We start from the raw sequence: 16,103 nt of genomic DNA on the forward strand, positions 1-16,103 counted from the left end.
CCGCGACACGATATTTACACAATTATGAGTCGTTTCCACGCACATTTCGGGTGAGAACGTAATCGACACGTAATTTAATGGGTGAATATATAGATGTTTTACAAGTTTGTTGTCGCGAACATAAAGAGGAAAACAAAGGAAAACTGAGAAAACTCGATCAATAAATGAAACATTAAACGTGTTTATGGAGTCACACACAGGCCGCGGCCTACCCGATCCGATACCGCCTCGATTAGATTTCTGGGGAATCGAGGGTAGGGGGTTTATTTACGGACCGTCGTGGGGCCTACCATCCACGCCTTTTGTTTACTTACACCTCGATCCCCGTGTGTCCCCGATCAGAGAGCTCGTTGGGAGAGACGTCGTGGCTGGACAATGGTCGGCCGCCAGCAGATATTGATACGAACCGAGCACCAGGCACAACCGGACCGGGAACGGGCCCGGTAGGGGCCGGGGATGGTGATGGGGATGGGGGCAGGCGAAGCCCCGATGGGGATGGGGCAGGTGAAGTCCCCAAGATATTTATAGCTCTACTCAAGGCTCATTTATTACAAGTACAATCTCAAGCTCCAGGGATGTTCCGTGATTTTTAAATGGTTCCGTATATGGGTGCACTGTAAGCAGTTTTTGATTGTTACGTACGTGCACTGTAAGCAGTTTGATTCTCATGTGGGTACACTGTACGTAGTTTCATTGTCACGTGGGTGCACTGTAAACAGTTTTTGATTGTTACGTGGGTGCACAGAGAACAGTTCCGGGTTTTGATTGTTACGTAGATGCACAGTAAGCAGTTTTTGATTGTTACGTGGGTGCACAGTGAGCAGTTTTATTGTTGCGTAGGTGCATGGTAAGCAGTTTTGATTGTTACGTGGGTGCACCGTAAGCAGTCTGATTGCTACGTGGGTGTACCGTAAGCAGTCTGATCAGTGATTGTTACGTGGGTGCACTCAAAGCACTTTTGATACGTGGGTGCACTGCAAGCAGTTTTGATTGTTACATGGGTGCACTGTCAGCAGTTTTGCTTATGTGGGTGCACTGTAAGCAGTTTTGGGGTGTTACATGGGTGCCACTGTAAGCCGTTTTGATTGCTTACTGTGCACCCATGTAAGTCTTTGATTGTTACTTGGGGGCACAGTAAGCCGTTTTGATTGTTACAGTGCACCCACGTAAGCAGTTCGATTGGTACGTGGGTGCACAGGAAGCAGTTTTGATTGTTACGTGGGTGCACAGTAAGCAGTTTGATTGTTATGTGGGTGCACTGTAAGCCGTTTTCGTGGGTGCATGGTAAGCAGTTTTGATTGTTAAGTGGGTGCTCTGTAAGCAGTTTTGGAGTGCTACGTGGGTGCACTGTCAGCAGTTTTGATTGTTACGTGGGTGCACTGTAAGCAGTTTTGATTGTTACGTGGGTGCACAGTAAGCAGTTTGATTGTTACGTGGGTGCACTGTAAGCAGTTTAATTGTTACGTGGGTGCACAGTAAGCAGTTTTGCTTGTTACGTGGATGCATAGTAAGCAGTTTCATTGTTGCGTGGGTGCATGGTAAGTTGATTGTTACGTGGGTGCACTGTAAGCAGTCTGATTGTTACGTGTGCACTGTGAGCACTTTTGATACGTGGGTGCACTGTAAGCAGTTTTGATCGTTACGTGGGTGCACTGTCAGCAGTTTTGTTACGTGGGTGCACAATAAGCAGTTTGATTGTTATGGGTGCACTGTAAGCAGTTTTGATTGTTACGTGGGTGCACAGTAAGCAGTTTTGCTTGATACATGGGTGCACAGTAAGCAGTTTTATGGGTGCATGGTAAGCAGTTTTGATTGTTACGTGGGTGCACTGTAAGCAGTTTTGATTGTTACGTGGGTGCACTGTCAGAAGTTTTGATTGTTACGTGGGTGCACCGTAAGCAGTTTTGCTGATGTGGGTGCACTGTAAGCAGTTTTGGAGTGTTACATGGGTGCACTTTAAGCAGTTTTGATTGCTTACTGTGCACCCATGTAAGTCTTTGATTGTTACTTGGGTGCACAGTAAGCAGTTTTGATTGTTAGTGCACCCACATAAGCCGTTTTGATTGTTACAGTGCACCCACGTAAGCAGTTTTGATTGTTATGTGGGTGCACCGGAAGCAGTGTTTGATTGTTACATGGGTGCACTGTGGGCCGTTTTTCGTGGGTGCATGGTAAGCAGTTTTGATTGTTAAGTGGGTGCACTGTAAGCAGTTTTGGAGTGCTACGTGGGTGCACTGCAAGCAGTTTTGATTGTTATGTGGGTGCACAGTAAGCAGTCTTTTTGTTACGTGGGTGCACAGTAAGCAGTTTGATTGTTCTGTGGGTGCATTGTAAGCAGTGTTGATTGTTGTGTGGGTGCATTGTAAGCAGTGTTGCTCGTTACGTGGGTGCACTGTAAGCAGTTTTGCTTTTGTGGGTGCATTGTAAGCAGCTTTTGATTGTTACGTACGTGCACTGTAAGCAGTTTTCATTGTTACGTGGGTGCACCGTAAGCAGTCTTACATGGGTGCACCATAAGCAGTTTTAATTGCTTACTGTGCACCCACATAAGTCTGATTGTTACTTGGGTTCACCGTAAGCAGCTTTGATTGTTACAATGCATCCACATAAGCAGTTTTGATTGTTACGTGGGTGCACAGTAAGCAGCTTGATTGTTGTGTGGGTGCACAGTAAGCCGTTTTGGATTGTCACATGGGTGCACTGTAATGAGTTTTGATTGTTACGTGGGTGCACTGTAAGCAGTTTGCTTGTTACGTGGGTGCACTGTAAGCAGTTCGCTTGTTAGGTGGGTGTACAGTAAGCAGTTTGATTGTTACGTGGGTGCACATTAAGCAGTTTGCTTGTTACGTGGGTGCACAGTAAGCAGTTTGATTGTTACGTGGGTGCACAGTCAGCAGTTTTGATTGTTATGTGGATGCACAGTCAGAAGTTTTGATTATGTGGGTGCACCGGAAGCAGTTTTGATTGTTCTGTGGGTGCACTATAAGCAGTTTTGTTTGTTAGGTGGGTGCACTGCAAGCAGTTTTGATTGTTATGTGGGTGCACAGGAAGCAGTTTTGCTTGGGTGCACAGTAAGCAGTCTTGCTTGGGTGCACAGTAAGCAGTTTTTGATTGTTACGTGGGTGCACAGAAAGCAGTTCCTGGTTTTGATTGTTACGTAGGTGCACGGTAAGCAGTTTTTGATTGTTACGTGGGTGCACTGTAAGCAGTTTTGATTGTTACGTAGGTGCACTGTAAGCAGTTTTGATTGTTATGTGGGTGCACAGTGAGCAGTTTTATTGTTGCATAGGTGCATGGTAAGCAGTTTTGATTGTTACGTGGGTGCACCGTCAGCAGTCTGGTTGTTACGTGGGTGTACCGTAAGCAGTCTGATCAGTGATTGTTACGTGGGTGCACTCGAAGCACTTTTGATACGTGGGTCCACTGTCAGCAGTTTTGCTTATGTGGGTGCACTGTAAGCAGTTTTGGGGTGTTACATGGGTGCCACTGTAAGCCGTTTTGATTGCTTACTGTGCACCCATGTAAGTCTTTGATTGTTACTTGGGGGCACAGTAAGCCGTTTTGATTGTTACAGTGCACCCACGTAAGCAGTTCGATTGGTACGTGGGTGCACAGGAAGCAGTTTTGATTGTTACGTGGGTGCACAGTAAGCAGTTTGATTGTTATGTGGGTGCACTGTAAGCCGTTTTCGTGGGTGCATGGTAAGCAGTTTTGATTGTTAAGTGGGTGCTCTGTAAGCCGTTTTGATTTTTACATGGGTGCACAGTAAGCAGTTTTGCTTGGGTGTACAGTAAGCAGTTTTGCTTGTTACGTGGGTGCACCGTAAGCAGTTTTGATTGTTACATGGGTGCACTGTAAGCAGTTTGTTATGTGGGTGCACTGCAAGCAGTTTTGATTGTTACGTGGGTGCACAGTTAGCAGTTTTGCTTGGGTGCACAGTAAGCAGTTTGATTGTAACGTGGGAGCACAGTCAGCAGTTTTTGATTGTTACGTGGGTGCACAGTAAGCAGTTTTGATTGTTATGTGGGTGCACGATAAGCAGTTTTGATTGTTGTGTGGGTGCACAGTAATCAGTTTTGATTGTTACATGGGTGCACAGTAAGCAGTCTATTTGTTACGTGGGTACACCGTAAGCATTTTTGGATTGCTTACTGTGCACCCATGTAAGTCTGATTGTTACGTGAGTGCACAGTAAGCAGTTTGGATTGTTGCGTGGGTGCACAGTAAGCAGGTTTGATTGTTACATGGGTGCACAGTATGTATTTTTGGATTGCTTACTGTGCACCCACGTAAGTCTTTGTTACGTGGGTGCACAGTAAGCAGTTTTGATTGTTATGTGGGTGCACTGTGAGCAGTTTTGATTGTTACATGGGTGCACTGGAAGCAGTTTTGATTGTTACGTGGGTGCACTCTTTGTACGCGGTGTTTGATTGGCATGTGGGTGTACTCACTGTACGTGGGTGTACTCACTGTACTACAGTCACGTGAAAAAGTAAGTACACCCCATGTAAAGTTTTGACTTTTTCAATATATTTCAACATACAGCTATTTGATCTTCATTTCAACAATATTGATAGATAAAGGTGATATTGAAGGAGCTGCGCTCCAACGCGAGTCGAAAGGATTGACGCGACCAAAGACGGAAATTCGTCCGAGTTGCTTTAATGCACGTATCAAACTCGGGAACTCTGAAAAGCCCGTTTATCGGGCAGCAATATATATACACATTTATGCCGGGGCGTTTGCCCGGGAAAACCGAGACCGGGCATGCCCGGGTGTCAAGGGCGAGTCCTGGAAAGGCGAGTCTGGACATGCCCGGGCGTCCTGGACGCGGCCTGGCAAGTCGAGGCTGGGCGTGCCTGAGCGCTCTAGGCGAGCCCTGGAAAGGCGAGAGCGGGCATGCCCGGGAGAGGCGCGTCTGGGCCCGTCCGGACGAGCCCGGCATGGCGATTGCGCCCTGGCCGCGTCCTGGCAGGTGCAAGGCGATTGTGTACACCCAGCGGGCACCGCTACAATATAATATAACAAATATCATGAAACATTTACATTTTGTAGTCCATTGTATCTATCTATAATTCCAGTAATCTCTGTGTGTATGTTTGTATGTTTGTATGTTTGTATGTTTGTATGTTTGTCTGTGACCGCTGTTTCTCGACAACCACGGGTCCGATATACTTTAAACTTGCCAGGTATATTGCTGGGGACCCGAGGATGTGCCTTTTCAAGGTTTCATATTAATCGGAGAAGTAGTTACCGAGCTATGTCCAAAAAACGATTCAACCAATCAGAGAGCAGCGAGCTATCACGTGTGCCGAACGTGGCGAACAGACGCTGCCTCGGACGGCACATTTGAGAGCGTATTCATTTATTTCCCGTCGGCAAACTATGTTGGCGCTATGTTGGCGTTAAACTATGTTTTAAAACTAATTAAAACTAATTTGCGATTCTTTCGCTTTGCGATGCGATTTGCGATTGCGTTAAACTCGCTCGGGCGTTAAACTATGTTTTAAAACTAATTAAAACTAATTTGCGATTCATTCGCTTTCCTGCGCGTTTGTGCACGCGATGGCGATTTCTTTACCAAACTCCGCAAGCCGTTAGCTTTGGACCAAACCATTTCATGTAAATAGAGGGGGGGGATTGTCACCGTACTCGCAAGCCGTTCGCTTTGGACCAAACCATTTCATGTAAATAGAGGGGGGGATATACTTTTAGATATATATATAGTACGGGCATGCCCTAGTAATTTAAATAAACATAAATGCAAATTTCGCACGTGGAAAAAGTAAGTACACCCCTACATTTATCACTACTTCAAATACCTAAAACTAGAATCAGGTGCACCAGCTCAGGTGCAAATGATTAGAACATCGTTGGAGAGGATCTTGGAGGAACGTGTCTTATTTAAATCTCAGACATTTCGTTTGATTTGCTCTTTGTTGTTGAAGTGTGTGGCGTCACCATGCCTAGATCAAAAGAGCTCTCTGAGGCCTTCAGAAAGAAGGTTATAGATGCCTACGAGTCTGGGAAGGGATTTAAAAAGATCTCCAAACAATTTGAAATCAATCCTTCGACTGTCCGGAAGACCATCTACAAGTGGAGAAGATTCCAAACAACTGCCAACTTGTTCAGGCCAGGCCGCCCCAGCAAGTTCAGCCCGAGAGCAGACCGCAAGATGCAGAAAGAAGTCTCTAAGAATGCCAGAAAGTCATCATGGGACCGACAGGAAGCTCTTGCCACTGTTGATGTCAAAGTGCACGAGTCTACCATTACAAAGAGGCTGCACAGATTTGATGTACGTGGGAGGTGTGCCAGGAGGAAACCTTTGCTGTCCAGAAAGAACATCGGCAAGACTAAAGTTTCCCACTGGACACCGAGGCAAAGACCAGCACTTCTGGAACAATCTGCTCTGGACAGATGAGTCAAAGGTAGAGCTATTTGGCCACAGTACCAGAAGACATGTTTGGCGAAAACCAAAGAAAGCATTTGACCACAAGAACCTACCAACTGTAAAGCATGGGGGTGGAAATATTATGGTTTGGGGCAGCTTTGCTGCATCAGGGCCTGGGCCGCTCACCATCATATAATCCACTATGAATTCTTCATTGCACCAGAGGGTGCTTTTTTTTTTTTTTTCTATACAAGATCGAGGCTCGTGAAAGAGCTAACATTAAGCACACAAAAAGTCAAACCGACACAAAACACAAAAAATAAGGGGAGCGGCAGACAAGATGGGGAGGGAGAGAGGAGAGGAGGAGAGGGGGAGAGAGGAGAGGGGGAGAGAGGAGAGGGGGAGAGAGGAGAGGGGGAGAGAGGAGAGAGGGAGAGGGGGAAGGACACAAACAACATTTGAGAGCAGGGACAACGGGAGAAATATGGGAGGGGAAGGGCTTTGGGGGAGGTGGGAGAGGTATAAAACATATGAACACTGCAAGGACTTCCAGGAAAGAAGTTGGAATTTCCCCCCCAAAAAAGAAAAGTGTATCGGGGGTGAATTAGCGGGGGTAGAAAAGATCAAGGTTTTGGATGGGGGAAGATAAGAGATGGTGGTGAACAGCTGTTTTAAAGACCTGGAGGGAGGAGTGGGATTGAAGGGAGTGGGGGAGTTTGTTCCAGAGGCGGGAGAAAAGGGGAATGAAAGAGTGAAGGTGAGCAGAGAGCCTAGATTTTGGCAGTTTAACCATAAGGGGGTTGCAGGCAGATCTTGTGCGACCTGAAGGAATATTGGGGGGACAGAGCACAGAGAGAGCTGGGGGAGCAAGGCCGGAGAGGAGTCGGTAGAAGACAGAAAGACCACCAACCTGCCTGCGGTGAGTGAGTGAAAGGCCCTCGGAGTTAACTTCATCGCAGGAGATTCCAATGATTCTGAAAGCTTTGGTTTCAACAGCGTGAAGCCGAGCTAGGTGTGAGGCAGGAGCACCAGCCCAGAGGGGGGAACAGTATTCCATTGAGCTGCGGATGAAAGCCTTGTATGTGGTGAGTGTTGTGGAAAACCATTCAGGTCCGCACAACTTTTAGTCCAACGGTTTGGTTTAATTGCATTTAGATCATCACATCATTCCTGTAAGTGGAAATACACAATAAGCATACGATGCGACATCTCATAAAGCCATTCATATCAGTCAATGCAAGCAAGCTAGATATTCTATAAAGGCGTACCATTAACGAGGCTACCGATGTAACATGTCACAAGGGAGAAGTCCCGGAGCACTGACACAGCAACGGGTCTTATAGTCACGCCCCTAGTGGGGACAACAATGACAGCGAGCAGCGAGCATCCCCACCCGGGTTCAGTACGGATACGATTTCACTACATTCACCCCCCGTCAGAATTATACGGCCGCGCGGCTAAAAGCGAGTGAGCGTCAGCATGGGCGCGGAGTATTAGTCGGCCCAACCGTAGCGGGCCGGGCGGCGAATTTCTCTGCCAGCACGCGTTCGAAATTCCCCGGGTACGGCGTCTCGTAACCCTGTATCCCCGGTGTCAGAGGCGTCAACAGGGTCGGGTGATGAAGGGGGTAACGCCAAGTCGTCGGACCCGGGCAGTCTCGACGGGGGGAGGGTCGGTGGACTGTCGGCGATGGGAGCGTCGGGAGAGGTCATAGTCTCATAGACGGGTTCGACTGGTCCGTCCGATTCCCTACTAAGGTCGTCGACCCCGCAAGGGGCAAGATGACGAACGGAGACAGTAGTCTCACGACCATCAGACGTCATCACACGAGCATGCTCAGGATTAGCCTGGAGAATCTGCACTTTGTCCACAAGGGGGTCGTACTTGCTCGCGCGAACTGCCCGTTTAAGGTAGGCCGGCCCGGGCCCAGCGAGCCAACTGGGCAAAGACCGTATACACCCCGAGCTCCTGGGGTGGTGGAAAAGACGCTCGTGGGGAGTTTGGTTAGTTGCCGTACTCAGGAGTGCCCGGATTGAGTTCAACGCCGCAGGTAGCGACCAAGCCCATTTATCGAGGCCCCGGCCGTGGGTCCGGAGATGGAGCATGATGGCCCTCCAGATAATCCCGTTGAAGCGTTCGATCTGCCCATTAGCCTGGGGTCTATACGGCGTGGTGTAACTAGACGCAACGTTGTTTTGGAGCAGATAGCCGCGCACCTCCTGAGACATGAAGACTGCACCCCGGTCGGTATGGACATAGGCCGGGTAACCGAACATTGAGAACAAGTTCTGTAAGCAACGCATCACCGTGGCAGCAGTCATGTCCGCGCACATATAAGCAAAGGGGAATCGTGAGTACTCATCAACGATAGTGAGCAGATAGCGAGAGCCGCTCGACACCGGCAAAGGGCCCTTGAAATCCATCGCCAAGCGTTCCCACGGGCGTGTAGCCTTCACCAGAGTCCCCATAGGGGGGTTATAGAAACGCGGTTTAATTTCCGCGCAGATAGCGCAGTCGCGACAGATACGGCGGATATCGTCAATCGAGTAAGGGAGATTCCCACTCCGCACGAAATGAGCGAAACGTGTTACGCCGGGATGGCCCGCAGTAGCATGCAGCACCCGTAGGCCCTCCAACGAGGTGATACCAGCACATGTAGTGGGGCGCGATAAGGCATCGGCGGCCTGGTTATCCTTCCCTGGGCGATATTTGATGGTGTAACAGAAGTCGGCGAGTTCGATACGCTGGTTCTTAATGCGCTGGGCGTGTAAGGTGTCGTACATGAACGCAACGCTTTGCTGGTCCGTGATGATTTGGAAGCTCCGCCCGAGTAGGTACGGGCGCCATCGCCGAATAGACTCGACGATCGCATACGCTTCCTTTTCAACGGACGAGTGCCGCCGCTCAGCGGAGGTAAGAGTCCGTGAAAAGAAAGCCACGGGACGTCCCCCTTGGGAGAGGGTCGCCGCGATGGCCTGATCCGAGGCGTCACTTTCGAGGACGAACGAGCCGCTCTCGTCAATGGTTGCTACGGCGGCTCGGGCGATGTCGGTCTTAAGTCCTTCAAAGGCCGTCAAAGCGGCCGAACACAGGGGAAAGGTGTCGCAGGCCACAAGGGGGCGAAGTTTCGCGGAGAAATTTTGCACCCATTTGGAGTAATGGGCGAACAGCCCAAGGGCGCGTTTCAGGGAAGCCCGATCGCAGGGAGGGGCCATGTCGAGCAAAGGTCGCAGACGTTCCTTATCCGGAGAGACAGAGCCATGGGTCACGGTGTACCCCAGAAGATCTATGGTGCGTAGGGAGTATCGGCACTTATCCTCGTTCATAGTTAAGTGATACCGTTGCGCGACCTCAAGGAAGCGCTTCAGATTAGCGTCATGGTGCCCTTGGTCATATCCACAAACCGTAAGGTTATCGAGGTAGACGAAAACATCGGTTAAGTGCTCCCGCGCAACGAGGTCATCCATGGCCCTCTGGAAACAAGAGACCCCGTTCGTCACCCCAAAGGGCAATCGTGTAAATTGGTACAACCGCTGCCCCGACTCGAAAGCGGTATAGATACGATCCGCCCTAGAGATAGGGATCTGGTGGTACGCACTACGGAGATCGAGAGTACTATAGACCGAATACTGGGACACCTGTTGCACTAGCGCGTCCATCCCCGGAAGGGGGTAGGCATCCAGCTGTGTAAAGCGGTTAATCGTTTGGGAATAGTCGATTACCATGCGTTTGCGATGGGCCTCACTGCGCACCACTAAGACCTGGGCACGCCACGGTGACCTACTAGGTTCTATGATGCCGTCTTTCAAGAGCTGAGTCGTTTCGTCCGCAATGAATTGCATGTCCGCGCGGGAGTAGCGTCTCGATTTTACCGCGACAGGGGTACAGTCGGAGGTTAGATTGGGGAACAGCGAAAGCGGACGGACGTCCATTTGCGCTAGGGCGCACACCGTTAGCGCGTCGTCCGCCCCCACAACAAGAGTGTCAGGCCCACCGAACTCCATTACCAGACGTCCATGCAGCTTAAGAAAATCGTGTCCTAGCAGAATATCAGCACATAACGCGGGTAAAACCATAAGGTGTACATCAGGGAAAACCCGTCCCTTTAGCACTAGTTTCAATCGGCATTCCCCTTTTGTGCTAAGCCGGAGTCCCTGGGATGCCATGAAGATCCGTCGTGTAGACCGCCCGATCCGCCATCCATGCCTGAGCACAAGTCGCTGGTCGATAAAACTATCCGTAGATCCGGTGTCCACCAAGGCCTGAACACAATGGCCCTCAACCATAAGGGGAATAAGGGCTTGAGCCAGGCCAGACGAGGCAGCTGGGAGCGGGACTGAGCCCCCCGAATGGGTCGGACCAGCCTCGCGGGTGGATCCTACACCAGCAGCAGTTTTGCGATCGTGACCGGAGTCTGCGTTGACCATGGGGAATCCATTATCGTCATCAGAGGGCTTTCCCCAGCATTCCGGTGTTTCGCGATTCAAAATCCGATGAGAAAAGGCCTCAGTAGTATTTGACATCGCCTTTTGACACTCCTGGCAGATAAAGGCTTCCGTTGTAGCCGAAATCGCCTTTTTCGTTTGGTCGCTTTGACAAAAGGCTTCCGTAGTATTCGAAATCGCCTTTTTCGTTTGGTCGCTTTGACAACAGGCTTCCGTAGTAGTATTCGAAATCGCCTTTTTCGTTTGGTCGCTTTGACAGAAGGCTTCCGTAGTATTCGAAAGCTGTTTCTTCCCTTGCGTGGCTCGAGGTTTGGCCAAGGACGCGGCCTTTGTCCCCGATGGAGAATGAGACGGTGGTGGCTTTCCGGTGGCGCCAGTCAAGGTTGTCTGAGCGCCCAGCGGGCCGCAGCGAGAGGCCCTCCCCTTCGAAGACGGGTAAGGCGCTGGGCTCGTGGGTTCTGCTACAAGCCCGTTCAAGGTTGCCGCGCCTGCGCGACCGCGGCTGCGCGTGTCGAAGGGCCGCGAGCCGCGTGCCGATTTCTTGCACACTTTCGCGTAATGTCCCTTTAGCGAGCACAAATGGCAAATAGCGTCACGTGCCGGACACACGACTCGGGCATGACGAGGCCCTCCACAAAAAAAACATGCGGCCCCGCGCAAGGCCTTGGGTCTGCTGGTCGTAACGGCAGCTGTCAGGGTAGGGTCATCCTCCGGAGCATCCCGGAGTTCAGCAGGCGGATCCACGTCCTCGTCAGTGGTCCTCTCCGGCCGGGCGTGTAGTGAGGTGCCCGCCAAAAGGCGCGTGCGATCATAGGCGTTCGATTGCATCCGCGCTTCAGTATACACCGTCGCTTGCTCAACCGCCGTAGCGAAGGTCAGGTCGGTCTTCTCCAAGAGTTTGAGACGTAGTTCCTGAGAGGAGACCCCTGCTATGAAGGCATCTAAAAGTCGATCATCTTTAGCCTGCTCGGGAGTCCGTGGCTGGGCGCTGTCCAGCATGAGCTGCCGGAGCTCCTGGGCGTAATGATCCATAGGCTCGTTGGGTTGCTGCCGTCGCGTCTGCAGCAAATAACGCGCATACACAGGGCTTTTTTCTTTTATATAAAGCCGCTTGAGCTCCGCGACGGTAAGATCATACGTCGTGCATTGAGCGACCGAGTGGTAGACCCGGTAGTCGATTTTTGAGTGTAATATTGCCAGCTTCGCGGCAGGCGTCGGAGCGGTATCAGGCTCATTAAAGAGATGCTCCAGTTGCTTGAGCCAGTGCTTGAGTTGCAAGCCTCCGTCCGTGGCTTGTGGGTCGGCGCTGAAAATGGACACCGTCAACGTCTTGTTGCCAGCCATGTCAGCAGATCTAAATGCAATTAAGTGTTGTGGAAAACCATTCAGGTCCGCACAACTTTTAGTCCAACGGTTTGGTTTAATTGCATTTAGATCATCACATCATTCCTGTAAGTGGAAATACACAATAAGCATACGATGCGACATCTCATAAAGCCATTCATATCAGTCAATGCAAGCAAGCTAGATATTCTATAAAGGCGTACCATTAACGAGGCTACCGATGTAACATGTCACAAGGGAGAAGTCCCGGAGCACTGACACAGCAACGGGTCTTATAGTCACGCCCCTAGTGGGGACAACAATGACAGCGAGCAGCGAGCATCCCCACCCGGGTTCAGTACGGATACGATTTCACTACAGTGAGGAGCTCAGGTGTGCCAAGGAAGGACTTCGCACGACGGAGGATGCTCAGTCAGCGACTGGCTTTGGAGGCCGGCTTGGAAATGTGGTTTTCCCAAGAAAGATCATGGCAGATAGTGAGACCCAAAAGCTTGAGCGACAGAACTTCTTGGAAAGGATTATTGAGAAAGTAGATGGGAGGGTTTTCCAGTCGGTCCTTTCGGAGAGGCATTGTAAGAGTGTGTGATTTGTCAGGATTGAAAGACATGTTCCACTTGTTTGACCAGTCTGTGATTTTTTTTCCAGGTCTGCAGAGTGAGTAGGCTGCAGACTGCCGATCTGAGGGATGAGGAATGGAGCGGCAGATAGTGGAGTCATCATCAAAGAGATAGAGAAGATTTTCCAGAGTCGGAGAGATCATTGATGAAGACCAGAAATAGCACAGGGCCCAGAACACTACCTTGGGGAACTCCAGCCAGAACAGGCAGGGGAGATGAGAGAAATCCATTCAGGGCCACACGTTGCCTTCGACCAGAGAGGAAGTCCGCAAGCCATGAGTGGAGATTTCCATGGATACCATAGGAGGAGAGTTTGGTGAGCAGAGCGGGGTGCCAGACCGTATCGAAGGCACGTGATATGTCAAGTGAGACAGCTCTGATTTCCTGTTTGGCATTGAGGACCTCCATCCATTGTTGAGACAGCAGAAGTAACATGTCCAGAGTAGAATGACCTGGTCTGAATCCAAATTGATGATCAGAGATCAAGCCATTGGAGAAGAGGAAGGATTTGATATCCGAAGCAATGATGGATTCCATGACTTTGCTGATAAAATTGGAAGCAGGCTGATTGATCTGTAGTTGCAAGGATCTGTTTTTGCACCTTTTTTGTGTAAAGTGGTAATGTTTGCTGATTTCCAAGATGTTGGCAGATGACCTGAGCAAAAGAGAGGGTGAAAAGAACAGAGAGGGTGAGATAGAGCGGCACAGTAGTATTTTAGGACCCGTGGGCTGATGCCGTCTGGTCCAGTTGCAGAATCAGAGTCGAGGTTTGACAGAAACTTCTCCACCTTGTCAGGAGAGAAGGACACAGAGTCCAGGAGCAGTTGGGTTTGACTGGGAAAGGTGGGATCAGAGAGAGATGGGTTTGGGACACAAGATTTTGAGGCAAACACAGAGTTGAGGCATTCGGCTTTGTCACGTGCGGTGTCAACTGTGTAGCCATTTGAGGTAAGGGAGGGGATGGAGGGGGAACAAACACCAGAAACGGATTTGACCAGACGCCACCAGCATTTGGAGGAAGGAGACAGGTTTGAGAGTTCAATCTTGAGTGTGGAGAGATAGTGCTTCCTGGCACTCCTGAGGGTAGATACACACTTGTGGGAGGAACTGAGATTGCCTCCAGTTGGATTTGCCTTCCAAGAGGCAAAGGCAAGTTGTTTCAGGGCAACTGCCTCACCACAAGATTCAGTGTACCATGGACGGGAGGAAGGGTAAGACAACTGAAGACGAGATGGGATAAATCTGTGTATGAGAGAGAGCAGTTTGCTTTGGAAGAATTCCCAGGAAGAATTTATGTCAGGCAGTGGAGATGGGAGACCAGTCCAGATGATTGATGGCTGCTTGCAGACCGTGCCAGTCAGCCTGAGTGAAATGCCAGACTCTTCGGCGCTGAGGAGGCTCTCTGAGAATGGCCAGAGAGATGTCCACTTTAACAAGCACATGATCAGAAGAACCGATTGGAGCAGAAGAAGAGCAGCAGACATTTGCAGGGAAATTAGTCATAACCAAGTCCAGAAGAGAAGATACTCCATTGACTGAGATCCGGGTTGGGAAATTGACAGATTGTGTCAGTCCCAATGAGTCGCAGAAGTCCTTTGCTGAGGTGCCATGGCTGGTGAGAGATGAACCCACACCCAGCCAGCTGGCATAATGACAGTTAAAGTCGCCACATATGAGGAAGAGATTGTTTGGATGAGTTGATAGAAGTTGGTCCAAGTTGTCCGACAGCGAAATGTAAATCGAGTCTTGGAGGACGGTACAGAACACATATGAACAAAAGGTAGGAGCGGAGAGGAAGCCGTAGCCAGAGGTACTCCTGGGGGTGGGGTGGAGAGAGGGCAGTGCAAGGAGAGTGAGGAAGAGAGTTTTTGATAAAGATAGCCACCCCACCACCAGGACGAGGCTCAGGTCTATCATACCGGCGGAGGGAGTAACCAGGAAGAGATATTAAGAAATCCGAGACATCTTGAAGGAGGAAAGTTTCTGTTAAGCAGATCAAGTCTGGATTGTCAGAAGCAACCTGAATGGAGAGATCAATCAGGTTTGAGCAAAGGCCCCGGATGTTTGAGGTCCATACCGTTAATGAGGAGAGAGGGGGAGCATCGGGTGCAGGACAGGGGAGGGGATGGGTAGGGTCAGATGAAGGATGAGAGGGGGAGGTAGGAAGAGCAGTTGATAGTGTGGCAGAGATTACAGAAGAGTTACAAGAAAGGGAAGGATGAGGACGAAAGGTTTGATGGTGATGGGATGAGGCACAGTGAGGGGTTGTTTGAGGGGGGGCAGAGGAAGGTCGAAGGTTGGGGGAGGTGGAGGTATGACATTGAAGGGAGACGAAGTGGGGAGGAGGCAGCTTTGAGAAGGAGGTGGGAGGAGGGAGAATTTGGGAGGGATGGTTGGGGGGTAGATTTGAAGGGGAGAGGTTGGGGGGGAGTTTTGAATGGGAGGGGCAAGGGGGGAGTTTAGGAGGGGAAAGGCAAGGGGGGAGTTTAGGAGGAGAGGGGCAAGGGGTGAGTTTAGGAGGGGAGGGGCAAGGGGGGAGATTTGGAGGGGAGGGGCAAGGGGGGATTTGGAGGGGAGGGGAAAGGGGGGAATTTAGGAGGGGAGGGGCAAGGAGGGAGTTTAGGAGGGGAGGGGCAAGGGGGGAGATTTGGAGGAGAGGGGCAAGGGGGGAGATTTGGAGGGGAGGGGCAAGGAGGACGTTTAGAAAGTGGATGATTAATGAAAGATGAACATTTATAACAAATTGGGTTTGTTGTGATTTTCAAGTTAGCGATCCGTTTAAGAACGATGGAGGAGGGGTGGAATGAATGAGAATTTAGAGCATGTAGTGAGAAAGAATTATAAGAGATTGAATATTTTTTTGAAATGGAATGAGTTGAAGAGGAAATTGAAAGGAGCCTTTTAAATAGGAAGAAAAACAGCATGTTGTAGTAAACCACTGAATAAAACACTGAAGGGGAAGTTTAAACATATTTAAACAGAACCGTGAAGAACAATCTTATATTCACAAAAATACCAACGGGGAGAGGGAGCCGAGAGGGACACCACGAGTCACTTGAACAGGGCAAAAGCTGGAAGGCAAGGAGATAATGGGGGCAGGGCGAGACAGCGCACATGGACAGAGGCGCACGATGGAACAAAAGCACACGAGGAGAAAGGGAAATAAGTGTTTTTGGGGGGGGGGGGGCACGGCGTGCGGGGGTGGGGTTACAACGTCAGACAAAGAGTAGATGTTTGGTGAAGTTTGGGGGAGAAGGGAAAATCAAAAAACCTTGCAAAACAGCGAAGGAAGGAACAACCTTCGAC

General features: G+C 50.0%; 1 protein-coding gene across 2 annotated transcripts in view; it reads right to left on the bottom strand.

Annotated features, from left to right (window-relative positions):
• Positions 1–576, bottom strand: part of MIB2 (MIB E3 ubiquitin protein ligase 2) — a 71,162-nt gene extending 70,586 nt beyond the window's left edge. Inside the window, exon 1 of one of the 2 annotated variants that reach the window (XM_068121238.2) lies at positions 315–576. The gene's annotated coding sequence lies outside the window, so the exon portion shown is untranslated. The remainder of the gene's footprint in view (positions 1–314) is intronic. The other variant, XM_068121239.2, reaches the window with a different exon arrangement.
• Between the last annotated feature and the right edge of the window lie 15,527 nt (positions 577–16,103).

Source organism: Myxine glutinosa, chromosome 6, assembly GCF_964187855.1.
Source record: "Myxine glutinosa chromosome 6, kmMyxGlut1.1, whole genome shotgun sequence".
Classification (NCBI taxonomy): domain Eukaryota; kingdom Metazoa; phylum Chordata; class Myxini; order Myxiniformes; family Myxinidae; genus Myxine; species Myxine glutinosa.